Here is a 14133-nt window from a genome sequence, read left to right on the forward strand (position 1 = left end):
TCTTCTTCAGTCTTCCTTATTTATTGTCCAACTTTCATACGCATATTTGAAAACTGGAAATTCCATGACTTAGTTTAGGAACACATTATTCTTCCAAGTTACATCCTTGCTCTTCAGTGCTTTAAGAGGCGTTATGCAGCAGATTTGCCAATGCAATCCATCATTTTTTGCGAAAACTGTAACTAATTACTTTACATTACCAAATGAAATAGTGTGCATCCCTTAAAATAATATACTGGGACACAATTGTCAGAATATAATAATGGAAAAGCTAGTTACAGAGAAGAATATCATGTAATGTATATGGAGAAGACTCTTGTCAAGAAACAATGGCTATCTAGAGCGTGTTGATTAATGCATAGGCTGGAAAAACTTTCAGGCTTATAAACACATTATAAAAATGCTTGTTTTAATAACTTGTCAATTGTGGTATAAGAGCAAAAGGAAAAAAGAAAGAAAGAAAAAGAACTCTTGCATCTGCCCAAGAACAGGAAAAGAAACAAGAAAATCCACACAAAATGGCAGAATGCAGACGCCTTTCATTCGCAGCAAGTGTGTCAGTTGGCTTGATCTTGGTGTAAGCGCTCGGCGACTGTTCCCTGAACAGACTAGATGGTGTGGCATTCCAACAGAGAGCTGTCTGCTGTTTTGTAAGTTGTTAATGCCTGCAAATTGATGCTATGTTCCAGTCTCAGGTTATAAAGGGAAAGCAGATGTTCTGGTGCAACTAGCCCAAACACACTGAGAAATGCTGCAGGCATTTTCCCATCTCAGTTACCACAATTCAATGTCTCGAGTACATGGCCCCAAAGCTTTGCATGGTCAAGGATCAGCGCCTCCCCTCTAATGCAAACCAAGTCTCCAAACTCCTTGGCATGGAAACTCATTTGCGGAGATGAAGGCACTGTGCAGAACAGGAGTTCAAACTGTGCTGAAGTACTTCTGTTGGTACGTTTTCAAAGATTACATATCACTTCTTATTAAGTAGTTTCATTAGAGATTTCTTATAAGTGTTGATTACTTTACTTGCTTACATTTTCACACTGTGATTTTTGCTGTTTCAAATGTTGAGCTGAATTTTCTGGGTGATTTTTCAAGTGATAATGATCATTTCTTGTTACCTTGTGCTTCCTCTTCTGGGAAATTATCACTAAAGGGCAGCAATAGTTATATTGAAACATATAAATAATTTATATCTTCTTAAATGTAAGCAGACTAGTCCAAAAGATAATATATTTAACTTTTCTAAACTCAGTGTAATGAAACAAATATGATTTTATTAAAACAGCAATATTTGAATTCATTATGATCACATTACACATATAATATGAAAAACATGGAAATCTTCACAACTTAAAGTGAGAATAAACCTGTATGGCTTATATACAAAGTACACATACATGTTTACAGGTGAGAAGTTATTATCATCCAAATATAAATGCCTTACCATTCTTATTGATGACAATTATGAGAAATTTTCATTTTTGTCTTTTTTTGGCATGACTATATGTGACATTTTATTCATTTGTATTAAGGTGACTTCAAAATACCTAGAAATCTTAATAGAAAACATTCTTTGAATTAGAATTTAAAGAAAAAGGTTTAAGCATAACTTTATTTTACCTCTCCAATATCTCAGATGGATAATACCTCAAATTAAAAATTTTAAATTACATATATTCTGAACATATTTAATATATTCACATAGCTTTTGCATGAAAACAAAGAAAAGATAATCAGATTAAAAAGTATTTGGATTTTCCATTTTGCTGTTGTTGGTTTTCTATGTGTTTATCATTGATAGTTCTAAGTTGTTTTTAAAATATTTTTATGTAAAATAACTAGACACTTCCAATTGACAAATAAGTCTTATCTGCTTGATTATGAGTTCCATAATTCTTCTCTCTGTAATAGTATTGCCTGTCTGTAATATATCCACCCAGGGAAATTGGACAGGTAACCAGGCATGTATGTGAGCCATTGTGTATGTGAGTTGAACGAATACTTGAATAGACAGTGTGTTCTGACATAAAAGGTAGCATCCTATGTTGTTCTATATTGTGACTATAGAATGATAGGTTTAATGGGTGCGATATTTTTTGAGAGGAACCCTGGTGGCCTAGTGATTTATGGGTTTGCCTGCTAACCACAGTTAGCAGTGTGAAAACACTATCCACTCCATGGGTGAAAGCTGAAGCATTCTACCCCTGGGACTAGTTACAGTTTCAGAAACTCATAGGAATGCCCTCCCTTGACCCGTAGGGTCTCTGTGATCGGAACCCACTCCATGGCAGTGAGTTTACGTTTTGATATTGTTTGAGATTACAGCTCTACATTTCCAGTTTTACAGAGTTCAGTATTGATCAAATTCATATTCTTTTTTCATACATGTGAGTATATTTGTTGAATGTATTTATACAAAGAAAATTTCTGAGCATTATTTTTAGAAACTTGATATATAGAATTAGACTTTTTTTGAAAATTTAAATTAATTTTCAAGAGTTTCTAAGTGTTATTCCCTATATCTTTGCCAGCCGAGTGTATCTTTTTTAATTATTAGAGTTTATAATTGATTGTGTTTTGAAATTATATTTCCCTAGCCTGAAGGTTTATCATCTTACCATTCTTTCAGAAAGCTAGAGAACTTTTCCTGTTGGTTTCTGAGGCTGTAAAAAGCGCTGTCTTTCTCCCATGAGGTTGGTGGAGTCCAACGGCTGACCTTGTGCTTAAGAGCCAATGCGCAACCTACCAGTGGCGAGGCCTCCTTAGTGCTGGCGTGATTCGTTTGGGTCAAAGGATACTCTGGATATAATGTTTTCCAGTTTTTCTCTTCCGGATGGCCTGTTTCACAAAAATAGAAGTTCCCGACTGCATCATGCAGGGAATGGTCGGTCTGGACAGGTTTGTCCACAGAAAGACCTGTACAGTGGTCAGCATCACAGAGGAAATCGACAAGACAAAGATATTCTGTGTGAACTGAAATCATGTAGGAGTAAATATAATGATAGATTTAGGAATAATTACCTTCACTAGGGAAACAATACAAATGTGAGGTGAACTTGAACACTTGCTGTTGAAGGTCAAGGACTGCAGCTTTCAGCATGGATTACAACTCAGTATAAATAACACCAGAAATCTTTATGACTGCGCCATGGTAAGTGGAGCAAAGAGTGGAGTTGTAAAAGATCTCATTTTCTTGGATCCTTAACCAATGCTTATGGAAGCAGCTGTCAAGAGATCATGTGACGCATTTCATTGGGTAAATCTGCTGCACACGACCTCTCTAAGGTGTTGAAAACAAGGAGGTTACTCTGAGGACTACGATGTGCCTGACCCAAGCTGTCAATGTGTAGTTTCAGTCATATTGAGCATATAAAAGTTGTACAATGAATTCGAATGACCACAGAAGAACAGATGTAATTGAATTACGGTGCTGTCAAAGAATCTGGAAAGTACTGTGGACTACCAAAAGGACAAAAAAAAAATCAGTCTTGGAAGAAAGTATAGCTAGAATACTCCTTCGACAAGGAGAGCTAGTCTGTGCCGCCCTTGTTTTGGGCAGGTTTTCAGGAGAAACCAGCCCTTGAAGAAGGACACCATGCTTGGTAGAGGGGTAGTTAAAAAAGGAAGATTCTAGATGACATGGACTGGCACAATGGTTGCAACGATGGGCTCAAGCATAGGAACAGTTGTGAGGATGGCACAGGACCGGGCAGGGTTCTGTTCTGTTGTGCGTGGAGTCACTGTGCGCCAGAAGCAACTCTTACAGCGCCTAAGGACAACAACAGGGAAACTGCCCTATGTCTCATATCTGTGGCTCTGAGTGCTATGCTGGAAAAGACCACGGCCAAAGAGCTTTCCACTACAGCTGATTTCTCTATATGTAAAAATAAAACATATCCTTTAAGAACAAGAACAACAAAGAAACTGGGTTTTTTTAATCTCCTTCTGTAGCTCAGTACAAAAGTTTTACCTGAAATACATCATTTTTCAATTATGCTTAGCCAAAGGCCCTCACATGGAATATGTCTCTAAAGGTGCTCCAGAGTAACTAAATTTATTTATTTATTTATTTTCCCTCACACTTATATTATCATTCATCAGATACCCACAGTCAAATACTAAAAACCTATTTTACTTATAAATATTTAAAATAAACTTGAGTAATAAAAATATAAGCATGCTGAAATTCCTCAAATACTGTATTGTAAGTGTAAACTATCATTTTTACTTATATATGCTGTAAATCTGCTTTGAATTTATCTTTACCATACATATTCTACTTATTTAATTTTTATTCAGTATTAATTATTGTTTTTCCAATGTGCTTTATTTCTAGCATACTATATCCTTACATTTCTGATGTTCTCATTTGGGGTCAAATATGTCTTCCATTAACACTAATACAATGTCTGGATTCCAAAAGATTCATCAAGCATCTTTTCCTGCTTTCTCAGACTTATCTGGAAAAATAACCTATTTTTTTCTCTTTTTCTCGGTTTTTAAAAAAATAAGATTAATCCCAACTATTTGTAATTTCAATGCGGAACAAAGCATTTATGAATAAAATATTTACTTCCATTTAGGAATGAAGATGTGATGACTAACTCCACATTGTTTTCAGATTACTCCTGCACCCACACAAAGCAAAACAACACATCACAATAGCAACGGCATATTTATTATATTTTTTCATGTTGCTGGAAATAAATGTTTCTTACTACAAATTTTCTACAAAATTGTATAGGGGTGTAATTTTTAAAATTTCAGAAATTCAGTTGTTCATCTTAAATGAACTTCAAAAAACAGGAGGGGAGTTAAGAATCCATCATGTCTGGAGGTAAATGTTTTCAGAGGAAGAATGTTTGTGCAATACTGAATACGCTATGGACCATATTATGAGGGCAGAGCATATGTTCTTTGAAAGTGAAAGAACATAAACCCACTATGTAGATGAAAATGGCAAAATTTGGAACTGCATGAGAGAAATGGTAAACTTCTAAACTTTAGCAGATCTATAATGAACCTGCAAATTGAGAATTAACACCTGTTCTGGATCATTATCGCTAGTGAGGTGCCAAATGGAGATTTGTTTATATGTGGGAAATGCTGTAATTCTTCAAGGTCAGCTGCTAATATGTATCATTTGCATCAATGCTTCGATTTGCAGCCTCATATCCGTTTCAACCTAAAAGGAAGGGTGAAAATTCCTTGCCAATGTTTTCCACAAGGGTAACTGAACACTTATTTATCCAGAGGCACTGACCGAGAAAGGCCCACAGCTGTAACTAGCATACTCTTTCAAAACAAAGTGAAAATAATGGTAAACAGAGGTGAATTTTCATCCATCTTTAGAGAAGTATATTGAGTGCTGGCCATTCACTTTCCCTACCATTGAGTCACAATCCTGACGCATAATGACCATATAGGACAGAACAGTCCCTTTAGGTTTCTGAGATGAGACTGTGACGCTTTACAGAAGCAGAGAGCCTCATCTTTTCCTCAGGAAGCAGATGGTGGTTTCAAACTGCTGAACTTGCAATTCACAGCACAACATGTAACCCACTACACTACCAGGGCTACTTGAGCGACAGCCAGAAGACAGAGAACATTCTGAAACATTTGTCTCAGCCTTTTCTAAGGAGCTGTGCATTCAGTCCTCTTCTCCAGTACTGATCAGAATATTCTAAATGTACACTGTGCACGATGAAGATGCAGTCAATTTAGTTCTATAATTAATGTGCATCTCAATCCTTTCACAGGCAAATTTAAGACATATGAAAGAATGAAAGGGAAGGAAGAAAAATGGATCTAAAAGAAAGTAGGAAAGGAGAGTGAAAGAAAGAATTATAGAGAAAGAAATCAGACTGGAGAGACAGTAATTCACAGAGGACCGTAGGACAGCCTGGTAAATCAGAGCTGTCGAGTCATCCCTGACTCCTGGCGACCCCGCCTGGTTGAGAGTAGAACTGTGCTCCAGGGGCTCTCACCCGAACGTCCTTCTCAGGCATCGCTAGGTGGACGTGAAGGGCAATAATTAGCCATACCTTTTACCATTAACCCATCCGTCGGCTTCAGGTATACTGGCTTTTAACAGCCATTTAAGTGGTCGGTTAGAGCACACCTGAAGGAAGAAGGAATCCCCAATCAGACATGTTAATTCTATCATTTCCACCTTCTAGTGTATTCTTAGAATTCTGAAAACGGAGGAACCTTCGGTGCAATTACGTTTGAACTTTGCTAGACACTGTGGCTACTGACCATGGGGCCAGGTTTGAGATCGTAAAAGTTACCTAGATCAACTTGGAGTTACTTAGTGAATAATTTCTTCTTCTAGAGAAAGTTTAACGGGTTTGTATGTGTTACGACACTAAGTACAATAGTAGAAAAAAGGTATTTCGTTGCACATCACAATGCCAAGTACTATGAATAAACATTTATTGAATAAAATATATTTTTTCAGATTGGCTCGAATATCTTGTGAAAGAAATATGATCGATACCTTTAGGGATGGATACATATATTATATGATCACTGTTATAATAGAATCGACATGAGCATACGTTAGTTTATTGCACAGGCTTGGTGAAGTGAGTTCTGGGTTTGGCTGCTAGCCACAAGGTCAGCAGTTTGAAACTACAAGCTGCTCCCTGGCAGACTGGAGCTTTCTCCTGCCTTAAAAAGTTCGGAGGGAGGGGAAAAAAAAGAGGACCTGATGCAGAGGGCTTAAGTGGAGAGCAAATGCTTTGAGAGTGATTAGGGCAAAGAATGTATGGATGTGCTTTATACAATTGATGTATGTATATGTGTGGATTGTGATAAGAGTTGTATGAGCCCCTAATAAAATGTAAAAAAAGGAAGAAAAAGAAAATGATTAGGGCAAAGAATGTACAGATGTACTTTATACAATTGATGTATGTATATGCATGGATTATGATAAGAGTTGTATGAGCCCCTAATAAAATGTTAAAAAAAAAAAAACTTATAATCGGGGCCTCCGCGGGGCCGCCGCGCCCCCCGCGCCCCGCGCCCCCCGCGCCCCCCGCGCCCCGCGCCCCCCGCGCCCCCGCGCCCCGCGCCCCGCAGCCCCGCGCCCCGCAGCCAGGCTGACCCTGCCCGCCGGCCGAGGCGGCAGCCACTTACCTGACCGCCGCCTGGTTGGCCCGGGCCGCCTCCCCACTGTCCCCGCGGACTTGCCCGCCGGCCCCTTCTGCCCCGCGCCCCGCTGCTCCGGAGTCCGCGGCCGGCACGCCGCTTAAAAAAAAGGAAAGGAAAAAAAAAAAGTTCTAATCTGGGAAACCCACAGAAGTTCTATTCAGTTAACTTGAGTCCACGAGTCAGAGCCCACTCAATGGCAGCGGTTTGGGTTTCGGTTATTTTATAGCACTTTGCAGGTATTGCATCATCATTGTTTTACAAATTGACAATTGTGGCAGCCCTGCATAAGTCTATCACTGCCATTTCCCCATAGAATATGTTCACTTCATATCTCCGTATCACATTTTGTAATTCCCATAATATTTAAAATTTTTTCATAATGATATTATATAATTAACAGACTACAGTATTGTATAAACATAACTAATATAAGCTGGGGGAAAACAAAAAATGCAAGACTCACTTTATATTGCAGTAGTCTGCAATATCTCTCAAGACTGAAAGGTTTAAGGAACACAGATAAGAAAAAGACACAAATGTAGAAATTCAAACAGAAACAGAAACTTTACAGAGGCCAAGCAAAGGAAAAGTGTAAGAAATATATCCTGTTGAAAATGATGGATAAAGAAGCTTGCAACTGGGTTGTGCTAGAACCACTGAGCAAACACCACAGTTGAATAAAAAGTTAGCAGGGAGGATGGGAGGGAAGCTGAGAACAGAAAGCAACTGAAGGCTGAATGAAGAGGCTACTGAGCTCACTTCCCCAAACTCATCTTTTGGCAGATCTTGATTTTCCTTTTCTGGAAAGTATCTGTTCTTGTTCTCAGTTTTGCTTGGTTTTTCTTCTGTGAGAGAAAAATGTCACCTCTCTCCTTAAGCACAGTCTTAGAGATTAAATAACTTGGTCCTGGCAATTACATCTTTCTAGCCATATTGTTTGAATATAGAACAATATTTAAGAGCTGCTGAAGTTTTTTGTCACTTACCTGTCCTTTCAGTCAGCAGTAAAAAATTTAATAGAATGTATCATACTTTAAAAAATTCAAATTTCATTGCTTTCTTTGACTGAATTACCTATTCAGAACCAGGAATGTAAAAGCTAGATGTTGGCTTGGGACGAGAAATTCAAGAGCGAAAGAGAAAGCAGGAAGGGAGATGAGTGAGGGAAAAAGCAGCTGTCTTCCTTCTGCTGAGCCATACACCTTAAGAGGGAACTGAGGCTTTTATTGTGTTATTCTGCACCTTACTAGTTTCCTTCAAAGCCTTTACCTTATTGCAATTCCACTTTCACATGTTTAGCTATCTTGCTTTCTGCCAGTCTTCTTTATAAAAGAATAAGTTCAACGAGGGTCAGTATCTCATCATTACCAAAAAAATAATATAGTCCCAGAAAAATAGGAGTTCAGCAATTGTTTTCTAAAAGAATCAATTAAAGTATTTTAGATTCTCAAAGGAAAGCCAATAATGGTTGATTCTGAGATTAAAGCTTTTGGTGATGCTTCAAGGTAGATTAAAGATGAAGTTTAGGCAAAGATAGGGGATTGGCCCACATCAAATATCTACTATCGATTACTCTATGCTTTCATTTCATTTGACCTTTGCAAAAGCATGGTCAGAGGTATTTTTGATCTATTTTTAAAAAATTTCTGATGAGTAAATTCAGTTTAGAGAGACAAAATAATTCTCAAACTACATCAAAATAAAAGTGTGACCATAGCCATAAGTACAATTGTTCTACTTTGAAATATTTTGGGTTTTTTTTATGGATTGAGAATTTCCTTTGTTTCATTATGTCATTTTTGTTGGACAATTTCTTTGTATTCTACCTGAATTTTGCATGATTTTCTGTATACGAAACCCAGATTAAGTGAATTTATAGAGATGACAACTGGATTGATTTAAAGACCCTTGCCAGGGCAGCTGACAGGGAATGGGGAACTAATAGGAGTAGAGGGAAGAAGAAATGTGCTGGAATTGATTATAAGGATAGTTGTAGAATTATTATCAATGTGATTGAACTACTGAAATACATGATACGTGAATTATATGTTGGTGAATTTGTTAAAATAAACAAACGAGTAAATTTTTAAAATTGATTAGCTAAAAACTATTAATACATGTCTTCATATTTTGATGTGAAGAGAAATCATAAGAGTAGATAGAAATGATTTTAGCCAATCACAAAAAAGTAAAGAGATGTGTGCTAGGCTAAAGATCATCTGGCATTGATAGCTTGGTATGGTCTAAACCAGCTGATATTAGTGCATTCAGATAGTTCAATATAATATTTTACTCCGACCTTTTATAAGAATATATTACTAAAACTATCATGGTCCTAGGAGCATAGTTTGATTAAGAAGTGTAAGCTGTGGTTGAACTTACAACTATATGAAGTGAACTAGACAGAGTAATTAGAGTTGTCCAGTTCCAGTAATCACTACATAGCACATTTAAGGCTCAACAATGTTGTTATTGATGTCACTAAGAATAAAACGGCATCAGGATTGAAGAAAAGCTCATAAACACGTTGCAATGTGCAGATGCCACAACTTGGCCTAATGAAACACTAATGAAGACTCAAGACTATAGCACTCGTTATGGATTAAAACTCAATGCAAAGAAAACAAAATCCTCACAACCGGAGCAATAGATATATGATGATAAACAAAGAAAATATTTAAATTGTCAAGGATTTTATTTCATTTATATCCATAATTAATGCTTATGGAAGCAGCAGTCAAATCAAAGGTTGTGTTGCCTTGAGTAACCATGCTGCAGAAGACTTTACAATGTGGAAGAATAGTGATGTCATTCGCCATGTTACCAGGAGGGACCAATCCCTGGACAAAGAGACAGTGCTTGGTGAAATAGAGGGTCCTTTTCCTCAAAGAGAAGTACTGACAGTGGCCGATGATGATGATGGTGCAGGACTGGACATTAGTTTTCTCTATTGTACCTAGGATAGCTATGAATTGGGGCCCACTCAATGGTAACTAACAAAAATAATACATATAAAGTGATTACAATTAACTGACCTTATGGGAAGGTTTGCAGCGAAGAAAGAAAGTACCCTCGCTCAATAGTATGCATTTCAAGATGGATATAATTATCCATACCTAAATCAAATGTAAGGCACTCTACAAAGACTAAAGAGCCCCAGTGGCTTAGCGGTTGAGTGTTGGGCGGTTACCCACAAGCTTGGCAATTCAGAACCAGGAGCCGCTCCACAGGGGAGAGTTGAGGGATGTAGTCTATTTGAGAGTTGCAGTTCCAGAACCACAAGAGCAGTTCTATTACATATGCATATGCATATCATCTAAAACAAAAAAACACACGTAGAGATAGCAACTTGGGGGTAATTACAAGTTTCATTTTAAATTGTTTAAAATATGTGGTGGTTAGATAGCATTTTACATGGATTTGAAAAGATTTCTGTAATATATTTAAGTGGTTTGTAGACTGCCAGCGACTATCTTTTTTTTCTTTTCTAATTATAGCTAATTATAGGGAAAAGAAAAGGAAATATCCTCCAACTTTGAAGACACATTTCACTTCAATGATATGCAATTTATCTGTTCAGGCTTGGTATTCATAAGTTCTGTCACTTATCATAGGTTCTCCTTCAATTGCAGCTACAAAGTTGCAAAAAGAATTCTCATTAAATTACAAAACATTCTGATTCATACTTTTGAGTTTGAAGTGAAACTAAAAAAACACATTAGAAATTAAGGCTTATTGCTGTCAAATTACCGTGTGTGTGTTTGTGTATGTGTGTGTGTGTGTTAGAGTAAATACAGACTCACCAAGATACTGCAAAATGAGTGTGGCATTCCCAAATTCTCTTCACCCAATTTTTCACCTTTGTTTATATTTTCTGTATAATTAAGCAGAAGGGTAGAAAAAAGAGGAAGACGTTCTAAGAAATGGGTCGACACATAACTGCGACAATAGAATCAAACATAATACTTATGAAGTTGGCACAGGGCCAGGCAAGGTGTCATTGTGTTGTATAGTCACTATGAGATAAATTTTTCTCAACAGCACTTAACAACAACATATTATCACGGTGGAAACTAAAGTTTTGTTAAATATTTGTTGTTCTTATTAGGTACTTTCAAATTGGCCTTTAATTTGTGATTGTTCGATGCACAATTGAACGAAACTCTTTTTAATTCTATGTTAGTGGGAGACACAAGTTATTAAATAAAAATGTATTTGCAGTAGAGTATGATAGAATTTAAATAAGAGCTTTACATTCCAACAATTTAAAATTCCCTGATCTCCTATTTCTTTTAATGCATATATGATTTTCTAAATTGAGTGAATCACGTATAGTCCATTAGATTAAATATGAGGTATAGTCTTTTGTTCTGTTTTTTTAATTTAACCTTAGGGATACATTTGCATGTAATCATCTCTTTTTTAGGGAAAAATGATCACAGCTTTACTTTTACATATGCTAGTCTGAGTCAGAATCGACTCCAAGGCAATGAGTTTGGTTTGGTTTGTTTTTTTTTCTGAAATTCAAACGTGAGGAAATGCACAACTTTACATCTGTGTGTCCCAGTCAGTATATATTGGGAATTCGAAAGACTTCTTGGGTCTCAAATCCCACACCATCTTCCTTTTCCTACTTCCGTTTTTTACCGCCCCTTGGTTAGTGTCGGGATAACCATGAGAGCTAAGGTAAGGAAAGCATTTAAAAGAGGAGGGTGGGAGGGGCGAAGTGTGTGTGTATTACAGTAGAGGGCTTAGTAGTATTGAAACTTATAGGTCATTTGGATAAATGGAAGCTATTTTCTCTTCAGTTTTTCACTGTTCTGCATGCCTTTTCAAGCAAATTAAGATACATTTTAATTTATACACACCCATGTCTGTGGGTACAAATATATGAGAATGGTGTACAATGTAATGGTGTAGTAAAAATGATATTAATTCATAAGACTATCATTTGTTTGTGGGGTCATCTAATTTTCTCACAAAATGATTTTGAGTCTACCCCAGAATCCAAGAATATTTTATAGAATGAAAAATGAAGAGGCTTTTTCAGAGATGTAATCCCCTTAGGTTCTGCTGTTTGAAGAACAGGAGCTATCAACTCCAGGAGCAAGAGTCTTCTCTGGAAACTCCTTCCTCAGTTTGAGTTTAGGGGTCATCACCTTTGTACCCCACCACCCTGGGCACCCTCTATCCTGGGCCTTTCCACACATTTCTGAACTGTCTGGTTTTTTAATTTCGCACAATACCCCAGAGGATAGCAAGTGGGTTTTGTTCTTCACTCTATATTATACCTGAAACAATTAAAAAAATATATTTGTTGAAAAATTTAAAGAATTTGCCAAAGAAGTTTTTATATTAAAACCCAATGCCTTTCCCTAAATTCATTACACTATTTCATCTTCTTAAAGCACTTTGAGAAGGTTGCGCTTCAGCCCATCTGATTTCAAAATCATCTGTCCAAAATGTTTGTTTACATTTCTACAGTGAGCCCCGCCAACTCTTCTTGTCCCCTGGCTTTCTCCAAACTTGAAATCTAGATTGCAGCTCACAGCCTGCACCTATTTTAGTTATGCTCCATTATGTCAAAATTAATGCACAGCCACCAACTTGAGCTCAATGAATCTACCTTTAGGTTGCAATGCTTCTCTGCAGGAGTCTCATTACCTCCCTGTCTCAGTGAAGTTACTAACTGCAGGGAAGCTTCCGTGGCAGATCAAAGTTCATTCAAGCCTGTGAGCCTGTCTGTTCTTGTATTGAAGACATATTTTTCTTTTCCCTGTATTCTCTACTCATAGGTGATGCTATTAATAAGACAATATTTTCTGTGAGGAATGGGATCTTTTTCTCATACGGTCTTAAGTTGCTATAATTGTTTTCGTAAAATGAGTTTTAAAGCAAAATATACGATCCCTGCCAGTCCACTGGGATGTAGAACATTATGGATCATGCTGCATTCTTACCCTCAACTGGTGAGAACGAACTTTATGACTCTTCCGAGGAGGTCGGTTTCTACCAGTCACCTTCCCCCAAGTGATAATACCCTTTCGGGCTCCCAAAACCGTAGCTTAACTCTATAAGATAATCTTATTTTACCAAAAGAAAATTGAATTAACATTTAATGGGTGCTAAAACACTGAAGATAAAGATATGACTAAAAATATGATGTGTGCCCCAGATTGAAAGACTAACATTGAAGATGGTACCAAAAGAGCAAATGTCAATTACATGACATTTAATGCCCATGTCCCAGGTTTGATCCAGCTGTTGTCACACTCAATTTAACATTCAGGATGATTTTCTTTAAAAAAAAAAGAAAGAAAGAAAAAGAGCCCTGTGAACTATATATATATGTTAAGCCAAAATGATTAAGTCTAAAACATTGTAAGAGTTTGCAAGCACAGGAATGGAGCTGATTTATAAAATGGGAAGAAAAAATTCCTAAGGAGATGTTAAAAACCTAGGAATCCAGGCAGGCAAAAGGCTACATTATTTTCTTTTATCTTAAAAATGATTTTCTCTGCCTCTTAGTTCTTAAAGAGAATGAGAGGTGGAAATTCCACAGTTTCTTGGCTTGTGTTGCTTTCATTCCAATAAACAGCCTGGTTTATGTCAGCTCTCCATGCCATTTCAATTCACTGCATCCTATATGTGTTCTGGCCTAGCAAAAATCTGACTGATTGAGACCAATAACTCTGTGTTAGAGGAGAAAATCAGAGCAGCATTTTGAGGTTAGCAGATTTCCCATTAGAATTCTGAAATTCTAATGATTTTTATTGCCTTTGGCAGGTACAGAATATTAGTCCCTAATAAAGTTGTTCTTTATCAGATAATTTATGAATACCTGTAGAAGTGCCTCATCCCCATCCACCAACTAAATTATGGTTACCTTTGTAAATTGGAGACAACTACACCAAAAATCTGTAACTCTTCCATGAAGGTGCCAATCATAGTAAAATATTAAAGCATTGCTTCAGC

This window comes from Tenrec ecaudatus, chromosome 16 (genome assembly GCF_050624435.1).
Source record: "Tenrec ecaudatus isolate mTenEca1 chromosome 16, mTenEca1.hap1, whole genome shotgun sequence".
In the NCBI taxonomy this organism is placed as follows: Eukaryota; Metazoa; Chordata; class Mammalia; order Afrosoricida; family Tenrecidae; genus Tenrec; species Tenrec ecaudatus.